The sequence below is a fragment of the Stegodyphus dumicola genome, chromosome 8, assembly GCF_044657685.1.
Source record: "Stegodyphus dumicola isolate Sdum_Otavi_A_Nest chromosome 8, ASM4465768v1".
NCBI lineage: Eukaryota > Metazoa > Arthropoda > Arachnida > Araneae > Eresidae > Stegodyphus > Stegodyphus dumicola.
In genome coordinates, this window is record NC_140775.1 from 192,525,738 (window position 1) to 192,548,228 (window position 22,491).

Consider the following 22,491-nt stretch of genomic DNA (forward strand, 5'->3'; position numbering starts at 1 on the left):
GAAGAACCCAAGAAAAATATGGGGATTTTTTGACCCCCTTAGTGGAAAGTTGCTTACCAGAAGAAGTACTGATGGCATGGGAAAGAAGCAGAAATCACGACTCCATTGAAACTAAAGGGAATCGATCTTTGAAATATTTAATGAATTTCTTAAAACAGGAAGTTAAGGGGGAAGAGATGGTTCTCCTCGCAAGAACTGGTTTCGCTTCCCAACAGAACCATCGAAAGAAAGATTATAACCACGAACAGGTAAAGCAAAATGATCCCGTAACAGCATCAGCTCTAGTAAGTCTTGAGAATTCAGGTAAGAGTGTTCCGAACTGTAATTTTTGTGAAAAGAAACATTTTAGTGAAAAATGTTACTCTGCAAAAAAAATGACTTTAGCTGAAAAACAACAATTGTTGTTGAAAAAAGGTGCTTGTTTTTCTTGTCTGAAAAGAGCGAGTCATATTAGTAAATTTTGTCCTTTCAAAGGTAAGTTAAGTTGTTCTATTTGCAAAAGTTGTAATCATTTTGATGTAATGTGTAATCAAAAGCTAAAAAATAATGATCAGATAAATGTTTCAAAAGAGAGTTCTCTTTCTAACTGTAGCAGAAGCGAAACTGTATTTTTGCAAACGCTTTGCGTTCGAATTCGGTGTCAAGGTCGCGAGAAAATTATTCGCTGCATAATTGATAGTGGAAGCCAAAGTAGCTACGTTAGTGAAAATATGATGAGTCAGCTTAAAGCATCTCCACTTCGGGAGGAGACAGTTATACATGCACTGTTTGGGGGGGACGAAACGAAACCTAAACAACATGAAGTGTTTTCGGTCGAGGTCAGCAATTTAAAAGGAACATTCGCATGTAGTTTTGAGGCATTATCGGAAAAAAAGATTTGCGGTTTTATTCCTAAGGTTAAGGATAAAGAGATTTTGAATGAATTAAAAGAAAAAGAAATCGAATTTTCGGATCCATTGCGAAAGGAAATTGAAATTAACCTTTTAATCGGAGCAGATGTTATGGAAAAGTTATTGACGGGAAATTCTATTGAATTACAGTCCGGGGTAACGGCTGTCGAAACGAAACTTGGATGGACGGTATTTGGCAAACGAAATTCGGGTGAAAAGGATAATATTTTGAAAACATTTTCAATGCATGTCAGGAGAATTCCTCTGAATGAGTTATGGGAACTTGAAAAAATAGGAATATGCGCTCCAAACGAAACTGTTAAAATGAATGAAAGTTTTAATTTATCTGAATTTGAGAACAAAATGAAAATTCTTCCAAATGGAAGATATGAAGTAGAACTTCCGTGGAAATGTGATACGACACATTTAACCGATAATAAAGAATTATCCTGGAAAAGGTATCAAAAGATGATCTATAAACTCAGATGTAGTAAATTTTTCGATGATTATCAAAATGTGTTCAAAGAATGGGAAAGGTTGAATATTATTGAACGCGTACCAGAAAACGAATTGAATAATGAATGTCATTATTTGCCGCATAGGCCTGTAATCAAATTAGGAAGTGAAACCACGAAAATTCGTCCTGTTTTTGACGCTTCTGCATCTGAGAAAGGGAGACTCTCTTTGAACGAATGTTTGTGTAAAGGAATAAATCTTATTGAATTAATACCTGATATTATAGATCGTTTTAGAATGTATCCGATTGGTATTAGTGCCGATATTGAAAAGGCTTTTTTAATGTTATCCGTCGCATCTAAAGATAGAGATTTTCTCAGATTTTTTTTCCCATGCAATGAAGAGAAATTAATTTATAGGCATTGCAGAGTTGTGTTTGGAGTTTCTTCGAGCCCCTACTTGTTGAACGCATCTATAATGCATCTATTAGAAAACTGTCCACGTCAATATAGTGAAGTTGCTCAAAAATTGAAATCGTCATTTTATGTGGATAATTGTTTATCTAGTGTTTTTAGTATTGATGAACAGTTTATGTTTATTGAACATTCCAAATTAATCATGTCAAATGGATGTTTTAACTTGCGCGGTTTTGAAAGCAATGTGGCTGGTACAAATGTTGACAAACATTCAGGGGATACTTCCGTTTTGGGGGTAATTTGGAATTTGGATAATGATACGCTGAGGTGCTGCACAGACACAGATACATTGACCTGTGATACAAAAATCACAAAGAGGACAATTTTGGCAATTGTGCAGACAATTTTTGATCCTATTGGTTTAATAACGCCAACTACATTGCTTCCAAAACTGTTGTTGCAAAAATTGTGGAAAGTGAAAATTGCATGGGATGATGAATTGTCTCCGAATGATGTAAATATATTTTTGAACTGGTTTAAAGAACTTAATGTTTTGAAAGATGTTACTTTGCCTCGATACTTGTTTATCAATGACACGTCTGAACTACATGTATTTGTGGATGCTTGCAAGGGGGCGTATGCAGCGTGCGTCTTTGTTCGATCAATATTTAATTCTGAAGTAAAAATAAATCTCGTACGGGCGAAGTCTAGAGTATCGCCTTTGAAATCTTTAAGCATTCCTCGCTTAGAATTAATGGCCTGTTGTATAGGTTCTAGACTTGCAAATTCTATTATCAAAGCTCTCAGTTTGCCCGATTTAAAAGTTACCTTCTGGTCTGATTCAACCACTGCCCTTTGGTGGATAACAGAGCAAGGAAATTGGTCCGTTTTCGTCGAAAATAGGGTTAAAGAGATTCGAGAGTTGACGCAAGGTCATTCATGGAGACATATCCCAGGGAAACTAAATATTGCCGACTTGTTGTCGCGCGGATGTTTTGCGAAGCAAATGCTTCGGTCTAGATGGTGGGAAGGCCCCTTGTGGTTACGAGAAAGCCCTGAAAACTGGCCCACTGGTGAGATTATTTATTTGCATGAAGAAGAAGAATTGGAGAGGAAAAAGATAAAAAGAGTGAATATTGATCTATCAAAAGACGCACCCCCTTGGCATCGAATCAGTGTATCCAATTATGATAAAATGATTAGAGTATTTGCATGGATATTTAGATTTGTAAATAATTGTAAAAGTGGTTCTGAAAAGAATGGAAAGATTGAACTTTCACAGTATGAAATTGAAAATTCTGAGAAAAATTTAATTCGTTTGGTTCAAAATTATTATCTGACTGATAAGAAATCTTATAATTTTATTGAAACGCTCATTGATGATGATGGTATTCTAAGAGTTAAAACGAGAATACTAAATAGAGATGACTATGAATCTTTTCTGTATCCAATACTGTTACCAGAAAAATGTGATTTTACTAAGTTATTAATCAGAAATGTGCATAATAAGAACTGTCATGCTGGTCTTCAGATGATGCAATGCATATTACGAGAAAGATTTTGGATAGTCAGAGCTAGAAAGGCCATTAAAAATGTCCTCTTTAACTGTATCGTTTGTAAAAGATTTAAAACTAAGGCCATGTCAAGCGAACCGACACCTCTGCCGCCAGACCGAGTTACGGATTGTGCGCCATTTGAAATCATAGGGATTGATTTGGCCGGACCGCTGTTTTTAAAAAATGGAGGAAAGGTGTGGATCGCGCTGTTCACCTGCGCTGTGTACCGTGCCATTCACCTTGAACTCGTAAATTCTCTTTCTACTGATGCGTTTCTCCTGGCGCTTCGACGATTTGTTGCTAGGCGCGGACGCCCTAGAATAATCTATAGTGATAACGGGACAAATTTTCGGGGTGCGTCTAATGATTTATCAAAACTAAATTGGACTAAAGTAGTAAAGGAAACGGGAACTGAAAGTATAATCTGGAAATTTATTCCACCTACTGCAGCTTGGTGGGGTGGCTGGTGGGAGAGGTTGGTTCGTACAGTAAAAGAATTGTTAAAACGTACTTTAGGTAAAACAGTGTTATCATCTGAAGAACTTTGTACTATTATTTGTGATTGTGAAACTATAATTAATTCTAGACCCTTAACTTATGTTTCTGAAGATCCGCAAGAATTAGTACCTCTGACACCCGCCATGTTTCTTATCGAGAACAGAAATTCCAATGTTGAAGATCTTGATGAATTAAATTCGTCAAGTCTTAATAAGAGATTAAAGTATAGAACTAAATTGTTAAATGATCTGAGACAACGATTTAGAAAAGAATACCTTAGTCAACTGGTTCAAAAGCATAATGAAAAGCGATCTCGGGAACCTGTTGTAGGAGAAATAGTACTGATGGGGGATGATAACAGAAAACGTTTATTTTGGCCTTTAGCCCGAATTACAGAATTGATCCCTGGACGTGATGGAAAGATTCGTACGGTTAAACTTAAGACCCGGCATGGAATAGTTATACGACCAATACAACGCATCTTTCCTCTGGAGATACAGTCCAATGATAGAAACATAATTCCTGATAAGAAACTGGGTGCAGAGGAATCTAATTCTAGTGCTGGGTGTACGTTAAAAAAGAGTATTGCACCTGATAAAATGGTGATGCAACAATATTCCTCCTCTGGACGACTTGTAAAAGTTCCAAAAAGACTTGATCTTTTAAATAATGTTTGTTATGAGTTTGAGACTCAACCTGAGTCTCAAGGGGGGGGAGGATGTTGTGAAATGAACTGAAGTAATAACCGGCGCGAGGCGCTGCTGCTTGTGACGTCAGCCTGCGTGCTGAGTGTTTTCGAATGGTTTTGCGTGTAGACGAACGAAAGCTGAGCTCGGAAGAGTGATACTGTTTTGATGGAAATAAAGAATGATTTATTAAGAATTTTTTTGTCTTTATTCATAATGCACCCAGCCTCGGGTAGAGGCAGGCCCGCAACTGAACGAACTGTTTTAAATATATTTGATTTATATATTTTCTGTGTTCTTCGTAACAGTAGTATTAAAAAACTACACTGAAATTTTTGGCAAGGAGCACTTATTTGAAAATAAATTGCTAATTACTAGAAAATTTATAGAAAAAATAATTAATTCCATAATTCAAATAATTTCTATTATTAATTAAAAACATAGAAAAGAAACTGAGTATTAGTCTAATTAATTAAGACATTTAGTTATTAAAATGAAAACTGAGCCTGTAATCGGAGTGCTAAAACAATTTCTTTTAAAATTTGATTTCATTGATTTAAATCTGAATTTTTTTTTCAATGAAATGAAATCATGAAAATAATGATTTATGAAATAACGAACTGATACGAATGAAAATAATGGCAATTTTACAAGGAATGAAAATATTTCAAAATATTCACCTCATTTTAGACTTTTAAAATACATTAAAAATACTTGTAATTGAAATTAATATACTTGTATTCAAAATTCTTGGAAAGAAGATTTGGCTTGTCATTCCAATCACTTTTCTAATTATTTTCTTAATATCTGAACATGATTTGATGAAATATTCAATGAAATTTATAATAATATTATTACTTTAAAAGCTTCTTTGAAAACAGCGATTTTTTAATGTAAAATCTTTTTAATACACGAAATTTCACGTGATCACGAAATTTCTTAAAAGGTATTAAAATAAGATATTAAGTTATACTTCTTCCGTGCCAAATTAGCTGCTACATTTAGGTCGACAATTTTGTCCCAAATTAGTTGTTACATTTCAAGTAGGTGAAGTCATGAATAGCTTTCGATGCAGTTTAGTAGATAGACAGCAGTAAAATTATATATCAATTAAAATTGTTTTATTTGAGATTAAAATTATCTCAACTTGGTATTTTCATTCTCAGTTTTTACTTTCCACAAATGTAGTACGTATTTTGGACAAATTTTTCGAACCAAATTTACAGGGTTGGTACGGTCTTAAGCCACGCCCCATTTTGTAAGGACTGTACCATCATTTTATCAGAAGATCATGTTTATGTCATTAAGCCCGCAGAGGGCTGTCTGCCTAATGGGTGGGATGCCTTCGTGGAGGACATTCTAAGAGAAACTATTTCATATACACAAGAAAGATCATTACTGGTGGAAGAATTTTTACGCAATGGGGCGTGGCTTAAGGGTGTGAGAAACCTGGATTTGTAAAACTAAATTTGGTGATGATTTAAGGAGGGAATTCTTGGTAAGTAAGTGTTGTTGATAAATAACGTAGCACTTCTGAAATTTCTGAAAAATGTTCAAACGAAATCATAAAATCATCAGTATCAATAAGCAGTATAAAAGTATTCCATTGTAGCAACTAATTTGGGACAGAGGAAGTATAATTTTTTGTTTCGTAAAATGCTATTTTATTAATAATGCAATAAATTTTTGTCACGGGATTAAATCATGATTTAAATGCTCAATTTTAATCAACAGTTTAAAACCAGATACACCCTATCTACAGTAAAAATATACAAGTTGTTATAAACTAAAAAAACACTTATTATCACAAACTTTAAATCAAGTAACTCAAATGATCAGTCTTCAGCAAGAGAAAAAGAAAGGAAAAAAACAAGAAGTGTGTTTGTGTGTATGCGCGTTTCGCGTATGAGAATATAAACTTTTCCGTTGCGTAAACATTGTTTGGCCCTTTTCACGAACAATCGGATAAAGGCCAGTGTATCCAATTGTTTCGTGAAGAGCAGTTAAGTTGGCCATGGAAAGACTCGTTGCATTGAAAATGTTTGAGACATAGGCGATGGAAAAATAACTGGGAAAATCGCGTGGTTTTTTTTCTGCTCTCCTACGAAAACAGCGCATGTGCACGAATTCCAACTTCCCTTCTCCCCAATGAAAATAATAGAATCGTCTCTCTCATAGGCTGCCGTTTTGTGATGTAGACGCTCTTTCGACTGTGTCTGGCATGAGGGGCTTATCTTTTTAAGCTTCTCAGCTTTTAGAAAAATGACACAGCTCCTTTATTCATTCATCAAAAGTAGAAATTTTTTTATCTCAATAGGCAAACAAATATCAGGAGAAAGAAGACTCAGAGCCAGTGTAGCTCAGGGTTCAATTTTAGGATCTGTACTTTATCTTTTCTACATTTTCCAAAAATTCACAGCGGTATTGAGAAGTCTTAGGATGCTCTGCTGATGACAGGGCTTTAGCCGTTAAATCTCTCAGCCTAACTTTACCTATTAAAAAACTTCCAGATACACTGCCTTACAGAATTGAGCGTTACAGAAAATGCCTTATATTGAGCATTGGTGCATTAAATGGCGCATTGCGATCAACACTCATAAATCTCAGCTACCCGTTATTAGCAGAATAAACGTTCAAGAATTATTATTGATGCGAAACTGAAGCTCTTGGATACGGAAATACCTATGGTCAATAATGCAAAATTTTTAGGTGTTATTATTAATAACAAGCTTACCTGGACCGACTGTATTAATAGTATTAGGAATAAGTCAATGGGTAATATGATAAGGTTCATTCTGCTTTTAGGCAAGTACTTAAAGAGAAAGTGTCATATTTACATATCTATTATCCGTTCATTATTATGCTACACATCTCCTGCATGGGCTGCTGCTAAGAAAAGATAGATACTTAGATACTTATGTGAATTATACTGGGTTTCTACTGCACTGAGGCATTACATCCGAGTACCATGATAGATGTCCCGAAGGAACCTGGCAGTAAGGGTACATCAAGTGGATCCTGTAGCAGGAAACCTGAGAAGATGCTAGAGAGGGAGAGAGAGGCGCAATGCGAAATTTCAGCATGTGTCGCCATCTGGTGGCGATGGATGTGATGACAGAGTCGGAGTTATTTGTAAGAGATGTAAAAATTTATTTTGGTGTATTAGTGCAGTTAAAAGATTTTTTAAGTGAGATAAAAAATTTCTTATTTTTATGTAGGTCCTTTTAATGTGTGCGCAAACTAAGAAAAGAAATATTAACAAGCTGCAAATTGGTGCAGAATAAATATTTAAGACTGATTACTAATGCACATTACTTTGTATTTAATGCAACCCTTCATAAGAACCTGAAGATTGAATATATTAAGGATTTTACTCAAAATTTAAATGAAAATTCCTTCAACAAAGCAATCACTTGTCCTTTTATGAACCACTTTCATGTCTTCAATTATATTATCTTGCAAGAGGACAGAGATATAAGACCCTTTGCAACCCACCTCTGTGACACCAACTTTCCGACGTAATTTGTTTTTCTGTACATATTTTGCATTATAGTTTGTATTATATTATGCATTTATTCTACTATAATCAAGTACTTATTTATCATATATTTAATCTAGTATTTTTTTTATATATTTCATTTTTACTGCAATCATTATGATTACATCTTTCATTATGATTACATCTTTTATTTCATTATTGTATTGTTTTTACCTTTGTGTTCCCACTTTACTTATCAGGAATTATTAATCATTGATTAATTAGTAGTACTGCACTCAGTCTTGCCTCAAATGGTCTGTTGTCTGGTTTTCCATCCTTGTGACGCACTGTCACCTTATTTACCCCCTTTACTCAGTTCCTCCTTTACCACCTGTTATCAACATCCAACTGCCAGGTGCCATCACGGCAAAATTATCAGGAGCGAATAAAGTCGCATTTATTAAGCGGGAAAAATTCAGATATTCAGCGTCGAAACTCGCGAACTGCTTGCTTGGCGCCAAAATATTACGGTGACACCTGTAGGGTCATTAGGATTTTTTTGGAAGCAGGTAAAGATGAAAAATATGCAACCGCTTCGCCGGGAATCAAACCACGGACCTCTGAAATACCAGCCCAGCATGCTACCGTTACACCACGAAGGCACGCTAGGGAAGTGGGAGAAATACCTTATACAACTAGCGGCGGAAAATGAAAATAATCTACGGAATAGTGGAAACGGGCCTTTACTCGCTACAATTCGGCGATATATATATGTATTGGATTGGATTGATGTAGACGGTATAATTTAAGGAGTCTTGTTATTTAAATCATAATGCGGTGTTGCTATGGTTACACGTGTCATTATCTTGAACTCTCTTTGGCAAAAAATTCCATTTTAACGTCTGCGAGAATTCTGTCATTGGTAGTAATTCTGAATTTCTTAACTCGAAGTACCCGCAATTCTGAAGTCAGAAATCCAGTGCAACGGTCAGCGCCATCTATTGCCAAAAGGCTGCATTCATGTTTCTCAAAATTTACTCTTAAAACTGGAGGAATGTGCTGGCTATCCCTTATAGGGGCCGTAATGTAGTATTTTTTAAATTTCTTACTAAGCATGCTGTACGGTAGTTTATTGTGGACAGCAGTTATTGCTGTGATATGAGAAATAGAACTGAATAAGCTGCAAAAATTCAAAACATATAATAAATATAGAAAAATCATAGACCCAGTTAGTTGTGTCGCCGTTATGATTATTAATCAAGCATGCGCAGGATGAGATTCCGTGGCAGTCAAAGAAATTACTTTTAAAAAGGTATTCCATGAATATTAAAATTTTGAAATTCGATTATAGCCACCACTATAACTATAAATGTAATTTTTAAGTCATTTTGATGACCTGTGTTTCAAGCATACTTACCTGGCACTGGGGTATGCCTTGATCAGCAAGGAGGCTCCCCCGAGCAGAGGCCTCTCATTGCACTTCGAGGGGTTGACGTTCGCCACATCCGCAAATTGCGGTTGCTTGGGGTGCATAATTTTTGGTAGCTGGGACTGCGTTCGCGCTGTCCCTACATTTCTAAGAGAAGAATCCACTTCAAAGTAACCGCAATGGTAATCAAATTTGTATCAACTGTAGAGGCATTAAATTAATAAATTTTGTTCCGATTGTCTTATGAAAATAATATGAACCAAGTAGCAAAATAATTAAGCACCATTTTTGCAAACTCAGCTTCCGCAATGAGAATAATTTAATATATTATCGCAAATTTAAATGATTTCTGAAAGTACTAAATATTATCATACTAAGGAGGTTAGAATACATGGAGATGGCGTCTCTGCTAATTGCAGTACGAAGAAAGTGAAGCCAGGGAAAGGAAATAAGCCACGCCACTCGAGGGCAAGGAAACTATTACCTTACTAAGCGAAGTGAGGTAAAACGCCAGCTGGTTTCAAGTTCTCAGTGTGTTTTCTGATTTTCTATGCGTAGATGCGAAAGGCACTGAATTGTTACAGCGAAATAATGCCTACATTTCCGACTTCATGTCCATGTAAAAGAATGTTTTAGAACGTGTATAAAAAAGTAGAATAATCGAAATGTGTGTTTGAATGGCCTTCAAGAAAGAGTTTGAGTATTTTCTTTGTGTAAAGTACACGAAGAAACATATATGGGTTCTCAGATTTACCTTTACATAATAATAATTAAAGTGATATGCGTAATTAACTTATATGTGATGGCAAAACGATAAGTAAACAAGGGGAGGGGGCGTGGCTAGCTCTCCATGGAAAAGAAAACAGTTTACTTTAATGTCTAATCATGATTACATTACAGGTCTCACCTTTTATGAGTTTAACTACATTTTATTTTATGCTCAAGTAAATATATAATAACTGGATTTGATTTTTAGTCACATTTGTGGGGTGAGTTTTAAAATAACAAAGTAAAATTTACATATTTCTATCATTGTTTATTCAAATTAAGTTTTTTCGAAACATAAGTAATATTTACAACAGGACAAATTTGAGAATTATATATACTTAGAATAAGTAAAGTATAATCAAATTATAGTTTGAGTACGTTGTTACTGTTTCGTGTTCACAATACTTTTAATGCTAGCATGCATTAATTAGAAGATGCAATTACATAATGTAGAAATTATAGCAATTACATAATGTAGAGATAAAATGAAATGGCGAGAAATGTAAAGGAAAGAGGGCGTGATGAATCTGCGATCCTTTACGACTACCGGGAACATAATTGGGTGTGGTTAGAGGACGTCAATCCTTTTAAGCCACGACTACTAAGGGCATTCCTTCCCCCTTTTTTGACTTCACTTGGACTGCGTGGAGGGCATCTCCATAAGTTCTAACCTCCTTGCATCATACTAACAAAAATTGAGATAGAAAGACGTGTCTGATTTTATTATTATTCAGTCCGCCTTTTACGTGCTAATGTGAATCGAATAAAAAAAGTCTGAAGGGTTTCAGATTTTAACGGTAACACAAAAGAGCTCTTTTAGAGTATAATATGATTTATTAAACGCCAATTATTACCAGTCTACATTGGAATTTTGCGCAAATTGCCAATGTAGGCTGGTCATCAAAATTAAAGGATAATGACAGAAATAAAACGTAACTAATACTTAATTATTAATAGAAATTTGTAAGCATTAGTTAACATAAACTGCAGTGTTTGGCAGCTGATTATTCCCAAAATACTAAAATTAAAACCAAAATTAGGGAAATTGTAAAATGATGGAAACATTAAGTCACCTGTTGAGGGAAACATTTTTCTTATATGGTGTATGGTCACCTCGGACAGATATGCATACCTCACGTCTTGATTTTATACACTTTACCAAAGTGTTGATTAAGTCATGTGGAACTGCACGCCACCTTCTAAAAATGCACTTTTCAGCTTGTGGGGAATACGGGGAGGAATTTGGCGCGCTGAAATTCGGCACCCTTAGGCATCCCATACACGTTCAACTAGGGGGAGGAGGCCAGTCCATCTCTTTTAGTTTGTTAATCTAAAGTTTAGAAATCTTTTAGTTTGTTAATCAAAAATTCGTTAAAGTTAAATGAAATATTCTTAAATATGAAATAGATAATAAAATTCCAAACTTCTAAAATTCCGAAATTCTAATTCCAAACTTCGGCTTCCAGATGCCCATATTAGAGTGGAGGACTGCGTTATTCAGAATTCCATGTCTCTAGGCACCGTAGTTTTTTCACAATGCGAAAAACATAGGATATACATACATTCATGCAGAATCTTCATTATTTCATTTGTTTAAATGTAATGATGGGTTCTAATATCTGGTGGCAACAATTTGAAAAGGAAAAGTAAAACTCTATTTATAGTGAACCAACGCATAATAACAAAACGAAATTAATAGGCTTTCTGTGCAAATTGCCCTTTTGAGCTAAAAATAATGTAATTAATTAACAAATTATCAGGAAAATTTAAAGTGATCAATAATTCAATTTGATTCATTAATCTTGAAGTAACGCGTGAAAATGATTATCTACTAAAGAAAGCATGCTTTTTACGGAGAATTTTTCTGGTTCGCATTCACCTTGCACATGAGGAAAACCACAAAATTACTTATGCAGTTAACCCTTTCATCAGGATTCGAGAGCTTAGAACTTACATCCACTATTGGCATTTAGCGCAATTATTGCTTTGACCAGTTGTTTCTCATGTTATCCAAGAGCCTTTCACATAGTATGAGAATTTTTGCATCAATTTAGGCACTGTATCTTCCTGTTTTCCGTAAGCGAAATGAATATCACTCGGAAAAATTTCTGGAGAGAGAAAAACATTTTCTACAGAAATCCCGAATGTAGAAGACCGTTGAACCTGAACGAGAAAACGCCAATGTTTCTTTAACGTATTCTTTGATTGAACGAATACATTCTGGGATTCCTGGATGGAACCTTCTTTAAGACAGTTGTGCTCTATTTGCTGTATTATTTAAGTGCCTTCATTTGTTTCAACTTATCGCTACAAAATATTAATTGCGCTAACTTACTATTAACAAATTACTTTTTGTTTGATTTGAATTTTTATAAGTGTCCCTTTTTAACTCAGGTAGTTATAAAAATTTTGAACATTTTTTAAATAAGATACAGACCTGCCTGTCATTCAGCAGATAAAATTCTTTCAAAGTAACATTTTCTACCGAATGGAACAATATCTAAATTGTAAAAAGTACTTCATTTTGTGTCAAATGCACAAGATGCAAGCTCTGTCTCAAGCAATGATAATAAAAACTAATATGTTATGCTACTATTTTAACAATCACATTTGCAAATCTCATATGAGACATTACAGTTCGAATTTTAAAAAGGCAAGTTTAACTTAAGCAAGAATATTTTTCTGTTACTTTTATAGATGCTTTATATTATTATATTTTTTTGGTTAAACTTACATTATTATTATTTAATGCATTTCTTAAATGGCACTTTTCGTTTACTGCAAAAAATCGTAGTTTTCTGAATCGGGTCAACGTTACGTAGGTGGAGTAAATACGAACAGTTGACTCCACCTACGTAACGTTTAGTTTGATAGTTTAGTTGCGTATTCCGGTGTCCAGCAGGAATTTATCCTGCTCTTACCAGACACGCCAAGAGTTACGTAAACTTAGTTAAGAAATGTCGCAGAGTGTACCTGTATTCAGCAGGGTTGTAAACCTTAGTAAAGAAACTACTAGTTGGTTATGTGGATGCTTGCCCACCATAAATATTGTTCATGTTCGCTTCTTCCATTTTATGGTATGTTTACGAAATAGCTATAAATTATCGTTTAATTTATCGATTCTTAGAAATAGGCCGATAAACCAAGCACCCTTTTCTTGTGACTGGGGTTCAGTTAAAGAGAAGAAAGGCCTAAAGTACATTTCAGTAAACCTTAACGGAAAGAGGGATGGGAACCCTACTTTTAGGGCAGGACTTTAAGAAAGGAAACACCTCTTAAGAATCCCACGCTTGAGTCGATTGAAAGAAAACAAACGCCACTCTAAGATTGAATTTTCCTTTGTTTTATTTTGACAGTAACAGTTCGAAGATTGTAAACGGAATTAAATAAGGATCCTCTCAGAGTTCTGCAGTTATAATAGTGAAATTCTTTATCGGAACCAGAAAAAAAAGATGTGATATATTGAAAGACGAGATCGCATAAATAAATATACCTAAGTATTTTTGACTCCGCCCTTCATTCTAATCGCAACCTCAGAACTTCAGATTACAGCATCTAGAAGTTTAAGATTTAAATAATTCTAAAAAAATTAAACATGAGAAATCAAAACATTTAAGACTCTCAAATAAAGAAGCGGTCCGACTATAGAGTTTACTAGGAACTTATTTATGACCTTCAAGGTGTTAAATTATATTGTTATAAAATATTGTTAACTGCAGGAAAATGACTGTTGCAATGATGAGCTTTCGCTGTATTGAACAACACAGATAAATCAACGTTCTTGTAAATCGTTGACTGGCAAGAGCGACTAGTCATCGTGGATATGATTTTATTCCAAACTGAAAAGAATAAACAGGACCATTGTGAAATAAATTACCATTTGACAGTAAATTCAAATGAGGTACTGTATTTAGTATTCTGCCGATTTTTTTTATCAGCAACTATGAAATTTTGTCTTTCGGATATCAAATAAAGTATTAAAGTAAGCTCGACCCACAAATATCCGTGTATAAAATATATTACTTGTTGACTCTGACTAAAATAAGCGTTAGTTACCTCCATTTCTTTGAATAGAAATAAAGATACGTTTCACCGATGACTTATATTTAGACATTCATTTATTTAAACTGATAGCGGAGTCTTATAATTAATTTTGCAATTCAAATTATACAAAAAATCTGCAGGTTCACGTGTATTGTATTTTGGACTTTGTTATTTGTTTATTAAGCTTTACTAATAATTATTTCTTTTATTACATCCATGCAATTGATTTTTCTTTGACAACGCGGAAAACATCACAATGGAAGTTAAAATATGAATTCGAACTCCAATCCCGTGTTATAACAAAAGAACACTGTAAACTGCATAACAGCTTAATGTTTTTCTTTTAAAAGATTCTTTAATTCTTTTAAAAGAAAAACATTAAGTTGTTAAGTATAAACATTAAGCAAATTAAGTAGCTCCTCAATTTGGGTGACCAAAAATTTAAATATACATGTAAGCTTTAAAAGTGGGTAGCGCACACATACCATTTGAAGAATAATAGCTTAGTTGACCACCACTATTTTCATTCTTTTTTTGTTTAGCGACATTTTGAACATGATATTAGTGAGATACTTTTATAGAACAGTTGTTAGATTCCTCACAGACAATAATATTGAATTCAAATCTCACACACTCAAATGAGATAGACCACTTAAAGTGGTAATTAGGGGATTACCCTCAAATACACCGCTCAACGTTGTGCAGACTGCGGTTGAAGTGCTTGGCTTCAAAATCCGCAAGATCTCTCAACTTAAGAAATGGAAGACAAAAATGCCAATGCCTCTCTTTTATCTACAAATCTTCAACAGCCTCAAAGCTGAAGAAATCTATTCCATAACAGAGCTCCTTGGAACTGAGGTATCCATGGAACACTTCAAAGGTCAGAAAGGTCCCTCCCAATGCTGGCGTTGTCAGGGATTCTTTCATTCATCTGAAGTCTGCACATTACCAAGACGATGCGCTGGGCCGCATCAAGCCAAAGAATGTACTAAACCATTTGAAGAACCGAACAAATGTGCAAATTGTTCGGGAAACCATGCTGCTAACTGGCGTTCCTGCCCGAAGTTCCCAGGCTCCAAAAACAGACAACCTCCAAGGCCAAGCACCAAACCCAGTCAGACCGTTGACACCACAAACAAATTTAACCTACAACATAATACATTTCCAGTTCTGCCGGCTGCACACACTCCCAGTGCAAATAATACTCGCCCTGGAGTATCATACTCTGCTGCCCTTACGGGTATGCAACAAGCTGCACCCCAAATTCTTCCAAATTTATCGGTCCCCTTAGGAGCTAATTCGACGCTAAATTGCACCGAAATCCTACTGGCAATTATTCAAATCTCAAACCAACCTGGTATTGACCAGAGCAGACTTCTTTTGGCATTCAAAAACGCATTACCGCAGCTCAGAGTGGCTCCATCTGGTGCTGACGCGGCTTACTACATCTTTGAGAGTTATATTACTCTCCAATTCTCTGATATCCCCAGACAGTAAAATTCAATACCTTGAAAGGATTGAAAAACTTAAAACTATGCACTTGGAATGCAAATGGCATTCTATCCAAATTCCATGAGTTTCGAGACTATGTGGAAGAGAAGGATTTTGACATTATTTTTGTCCAAGAGACCAAACTCCAGCCAGGGAGAGCTCCCAAGCTTGCAAATTATGCATTATATAAAAATGACAGACAAGCTTCTAATACTCGTGATGTCTATCATGGTGGCACATGTGTCTATATTAAAAATTCAATACCACACAAAAGAATTGACACTCCGAGTATGAGTAAACTCGAGGCAACAATCATCGAAATTTTCATTCAAAATTCGCCCTCCCTTGTAATGATCTCTGCCTATCTTCCACCAGGTGGAAATTTACCTGTGGTTGATTTTAACAAATTGCTCACCTTTTCCAACAATCTAATCATAGCTGGTGATTTAAATTGTCACCACCAGCATTGGCGTTGCCATAGATCAAACCCTGCTGGTCGTGGCCTTCTAAAATGGGCTCAGTGCGCCCAAATTAAAGTTATTGCGCCGGATTCCCCTACTAGATATGGTTCACGGGGTGCCCCTTCATTCATCGATTTGGCACTCTTTCGAAACATCCCTTTTGGATATCACGTGACTGTGGAAAACTGTTTATCCTCAGATCACAACCCCGTAATCATAGACCTTAATTGTACTATCTTTAATCAAAATTCTCCGGCACTCGTCTCTACAAACTGGGACAATTTTAGTTTCAAACTTAAAAGTAAAAGTTTGCCCTCCCTTGAAATTAAATCCAGCCATGATATAGACTCGGCAGTTGATCACTTAACGACCATTTTAACAGATACTTATAAGGAAGTATCAAAACCCACCCTCAGACCCAATTTTCGTAAATTACCTCAAGAGATTAAACTCAAAATTAAAGAAAAGAATAAAGTACGGAGACTTTGGCAAAGAAATAGAAATCCTGGTTTAAAAATTCAACTCCGTGCTCTCCAAAATGAGATCAAGGCATCATGTGACCATTTCTTCCAATCACAATACACGAATTACATTCAGTCCCTAACGACCAATGATAACAGTCTTTGGCGCGCATCAGCCCGCCTACGCAAACACAAATCTAACATTCCGTCCTTAGCTACGGACGCAGTGGTGGCTCACACAGACGCTGAGAAATCCGAATTAATTGCGGATTCTCTTCAAACTCAATTTACACCACATAATGAAGGAATTTTTGCGAACAGCGCAAGTTCTTTCCCACAGGATGTTGAACGTTTCCTCTCCTCGCCTTTTGCGAGAGAAATACAATATACATCCATGAGCGAGGTAAGTGAATACATTACCAAGCTCAAACCCAAAAAAGCCCCTGGTATGGACTCTATTTCTAATCGTATGATTAAAAATTTACCCACCCATTATCTATTTTTCTTAGTAATGCTTATAAATTTTATGATACAGCATTGCTATTTTCCTCAAAGCTGGAAACAAGCACTTATTGTGCCTATTGCAAAACCAGGCCAAAGCCTTTCTAACCCTCAAAATTATAGACCTATCAGCCTCCTATCCTCGTTATCTAAGATATATGAGTTTGTGTTACTTAAACGCCTGAATGATTTTCTCCGAAATCACAACGTTCTGATTGATGAACAATTTGGATTTCGAGCAAAACACTGCACCACGCACCAGCTGCTGAGGACAGTGGAGTTCATTCACGAAGGGTTTCGTAACAAAATGCTTACTGGCGCTTTATTTCTTGACATAGCCAAAGCATTTGATAGGACTTGGCATATAGGAATTATTATCAAGCTCATACGACTTGACGTTTCGGCCCATTTAATTCATATAATTAATTCGTACCTCACTAATAGATCTTTTTCTGTACGAGTTAATTCTATCATTTCGACACCCCGTCCTATACTAAGCGGCGTCCCCCAAGGGTCACTTTTAGGCCCAATTTTGTTCAACATTTTCATAAATGACATACCAAAATCACCAAGTATCACTCTTGCACTTTATGCAGATGATACGGCCATCCTAGCTCAACACAAACGCCTGGAAAACTTAGTCCGAAACATTCAGAGTTATCTCTCTAGCCTTGAGCACTGGCTCATCACTTGGAAAATAAAAATTAATGTTGCTAAATGTGCTGCTATGATATTCAAACGTAGCCCCCTCCCGTACCCTTCCATTAATATTAAATTCTTTGACGACTATGTTCCCTGGTCAAACTCTTACAAGTACCTAGGAGTTGTACTTGATTCAAAATTAACCTGGCGCCTTCACATTGAAAATGTTCTCAACAAAGCAAAAGGTGCCAGAGCCCAACTTTACCCATTTTTAGCTCGAAAGAGCAATCTGTCAATTAAAAACAAAATCCTTCTCTATACTTCCATAATAAGACCTGTCTTTATGTATGCATGTACAATCTGGGGTACTGCTGCAAAAACTCATGTGAAAAAACTTCAATCTTTTCAAAGTAAAACCTTACGTATGGCCCTAAACGCAGCTTGGTACGTCCGTACAGATGTGATTCATTCGGACCTTAATATTAAACCAGTTGATTACCTTATCAAAAAACATAGTCAAAATTTATTCCTCAAAATTGAACAGATTGATAACCGAGCACTTCAGCAGATGCCAGCCTACGATCCTACTATTCGCAGCTCACAGAAGAGACCAAGAGCCGTGATTGGCCGAGAGTTCGGCATCTACCCTCCATCTAAAAGGGCAAGACACGCCCTCTCAACATCAGTTCCAGCTCCCGCGCCATGAAGGAAGGAAGTCTCTTCAGCGAGCTGCCATATAATTGCTTATTACCATCTCTACCTGCAACCAAGATCTTCAAGTAAAGTTATCAATCTGTTCGCATAGAATCACATCTCCCGCAGATTTTTAAAATCTGCCCATGAATATTTTCAACGCGTTCATATTTATTATTTGCACTATCCTACACAAGCCACATGCCAATGAGCCTATTAATCTTAAAATCTTTCCTCTCCGCTTTCTGCTTTAGTGTTGTATTGTGTATAAAAAATTTATAAAAACCAAAAAAAGTATAAAATATAAAATACAAAAAAATTATAAAACCTAAAAACTTTTAAAAAATATTATGATTCTTAAGTTTTTATTATCTCATCTCTATCCCTAAACTTTCTTGAGCCAGTGGCTCCCTCTAGTGTGCATCAGGTAATTCACTTATGCAAAATTTTTTCTCATTTCTGCTCGCTTTTAGTAATTCTGATGAGGAGGTAAATGGTTTTGAACCATAGGAACTCCGTAATTTTGAAATCATTGGCATTGGCATAGTGACATACTTTCATTATTCGCGTCATGGACGCCACGAGCGACAGACGTGCGAGCTCAGAGCTCCGCAATGCGAAGACGGATACCACGAATACGGCGCCGCCAGCAGGCAATCACTCGACTTCGCAACCTTTGCAAGTACTTACAGATATGGACACTACGAACTCAACTCCTCCTGCTTCTCCTTCAGCTCAAGAACTCTCAAAAAGCGCACTTCAAATATACGCTCTAAAGACCCGCCACACTGATCTTCTTTTCGACATTCAGCGTCTACAAAGATCTGAAACTCCCAACAAGGACCTGATGCTGAAACAACTACAGGATGAGGGTGAGAAAATTTTATTTTCCTTACACACTCTTTGCACCCGCCTCAACATTAACCTCTTCACTCTACCAGCAACAGAAGATGAATTTATTAAGGAATTTCAAAAAACCACCAAAACCTCTGAACCTGAAAACAATAATCCAAAATCTACCTCACCCTCATCCTCAGACCCACCCAAAGAAATTTCTCAGACTGATACCAAAAAAAGATCCAGGCCAGTCGACAGTGACGGCTTTGCAATCCCCCCTAAACACTTGATTGCAAAGAAACTACCCAAAACTAAAGAAAACTCTAACAACATTACAATTACAAACTCTTACACTAACATTCAAAACGTCTCAGAAACCACAGAAAACTTAACGCAGCAGCCGGCTGAAACTACAACACCTAAAACTCAGACACCACCACCCATCTTCATTAAACCGCGTGCTGATTGGTTCTTTTTACTAAATCAGCTACGCAGACACGCACCGACTGTCCAATCCAAACAAGACATCGAATTTCTACGCCTCACCACCACTAACGAAACAGATTATAGGACAGTCGTTAGATTTCTCACCGAAAACAACATTCAATTTAAGTCACACACACTAAAATCTGACAGACCACTCAAAGTGGTCATTAGGGGATTACCCTCCAACACTCCGATCAACGTTGTGCAGACTGCGGTCGAAGTACTTGGTTTTAAAATTCATAAGATATCGCAGCTGAAAAAATTCAAGACAAAAATGCCTATGCCACTCTTCTATCTCCAGATCCATAACAGCCTCAAAGCATCAGAAATATATTCAGTGACCGAACTCCTTGATTAGCAGGGTGTCTCTCGTCGAGTAAGGACGTGCGACAATGAGCTCCCCACAAGCCACCTGCAGCGACGTGACGCCGGAATTCATGACCGGCAACCCTTCCGAAGCAAGCGCCGAGATGGACACGACCGTCCCTGTCTCCGACACCGAACCAACTCCAGAGGTAAATCCGGACGATTTGCTCATCCAGATTAAACAACTGTACCTTCTCAAGGCGAAATTCACTGAATTGGAACAGAATCTGTCCAGGGCCCGAAGATCAACTCCTCTTGCAAGTTTTGACCTCAAGTGCGTCGAACAAGAATCTAAGGTAACGCTTTTTAATCTTACCACTCTTGCAAAACGCCTAAATCTGCCTCTCTTTGCCATTCCCCCAACAGAAGATGAGTGTATTAGGAAACTAATCAAATCAGCTAAGGAACTAACTAAAGATGTTATCTCGAGTAAAAATAATCCTAACTCTGATAAACCTCAAAATTTAAATAAAAACATATCCAATAGCCCAATTCTAAAACCTGCAAAGCTAAATGCAGAAAAAATTCTTCATAGCGCTAAGAAAATTCAAAATTTAACTCTAAATTCAAGAGATAGTAATGGTTTGCCCAAAAATAAAAAACTTAGGAAAATAGATGATGAAGGATTTCAGCGGCCTCCTCGCCATCTTGTAGCACGAGGTGCGCCAAATTCCCCTTCGAAACCACAACCTAACAATAGCCTGCCTCCATTTTGGAGCGAACAACCGGAGGAGGAATTGCCTCCCACCCAACCTGCGGTTAGGGTGGAAGAAAACAGCGATCTCGTGGAGCAACCCGGAGACGGTACTCCCCCCCCAACTGAAAGCTCTAACAAAGCTAAAAGGAAAATACCTTTCTTCTTTGTTGAACCCAAAGATTTTGAGTTTCTTACATCTCTAGTCCAAGCAACTGTGCCTACGGCTATTTGCAGAATGAAAGGCAAATTTTTACGCATTGAAATGCAGTCTGAAGAGGACTATCGTTCGGTGGCCCAAATTTTAAATAATCAGGGCGCCGAATATAAGTCATTTAATTTGAAACAGGATCGGCCCGTAAAGGCTATGCTTCGCGGCCTACCTAATTCTGCTAAAGCTGAGAAAATTAAGGCTGAATTACAACTTTTAGGATACTCTGTTATCAGCGTGACTCAGCTTCGTAGGCACAGGTCCCGCTATCCTATGCCATTATTCTTAGTCCAGCTAAATCCGTCTCTGAACGTTTATGATATTTTTGAAGAGACCTCAATGTTTGGCATCGAAATCAAATTCGAGAAACACATCGGGAAGAAGGGGCCGAGCCAGTGTTGGCGCTGCCAAGGCTTCTTCCACAGTTCCGCAGTGTGCACACTGCCAATCCGGTGTCTGAGGTGCGCCGGCCCGCATTACGCGTACCAATGCACCAAAGACCCGGAGGAAGCCAACACCTGCGCGAACTGCCTTGGGCGGCACGCCGCAAACTGGTTTCACTGTCCCCGAAACCCAGCCAATAAAAATAAAACCCCCCCTATTAGATCGGATAGCGGGATTTCAAAATTTGTACCGGCTCCGGTTAAAGCTCCAATTAGCAGCACGGATCCCTCTTTTAGTGATGTCGTTTCCGGACGGAAAAATCCCGGACTACCATCATCTACCAAGGAACCGAAGCAAGCACCTGCGACGCAGCAAGCTCCGAAGCAAGCGCCGAAGAAGAGTCCACTCCTCCCGCCAACTCCACCGGCCCAGGCTCCAGCCCCGACCGTAGATGATGGAAGCTGCACAGATACCCTCCGGAGCGTCTTCCAAATCGCCACGGAATTCGGCATTGAACATAAGATCCTCCTTGAGGCTTTTAGAAATGCTCTCCCTAGGCTCCGAAATGTCTCCACGGGGCCTGAGAGAGCATTTTATATTTATGAGGCATACTGTGGCCTCTTAAACTAAAGGCCTCAAGTTCAACTGTGCAACTAGTGAAGATTCTCTCCTGATCTCCTACTGGAACGCTAACGGAATCAAGAAGAAGATTCACGAAGTCCGGGATTTTATTAATGAGCATCACATGGACCTCTTCCTCGTTCAGGAGACGCATCTGGTTGAGGGACTTAGCGCGAACATCGCGAATTATTTCTGCTACCGAAATGACAGAGAGGTATGCATCAGTGACACTGTTCGTGCTAGTGGCGGTACTAGCATTTATGTAAAACGCTCCCTAAAGCATTCTAGGATACCCACGCCACCACTGGAGGCCTTAGAAGCGACTATAGTACAAATTCATATTCCAAATTGTCCCCCAATAGCAGTAGCGTCCTGCTATATGCCTCCGAGACAGGGACCCGCATTTATCTCTGATCTCAGAA

General features: G+C 37.2%; 1 non-coding gene across 1 annotated transcript; it reads left to right on the top strand.

Annotated features, from left to right (window-relative positions):
• The first annotated feature begins 9,389 nt into the window (after positions 1-9,389).
• LOC118205960 (U1 spliceosomal RNA) lies at positions 9,390-9,551 on the top strand. Its single transcript, XR_004761096.1, has one exon. It is a non-coding gene; the product is annotated as a U1 spliceosomal RNA (small nuclear RNA).
• The last annotated feature ends 12,940 nt before the right edge of the window (positions 9,552-22,491 follow it).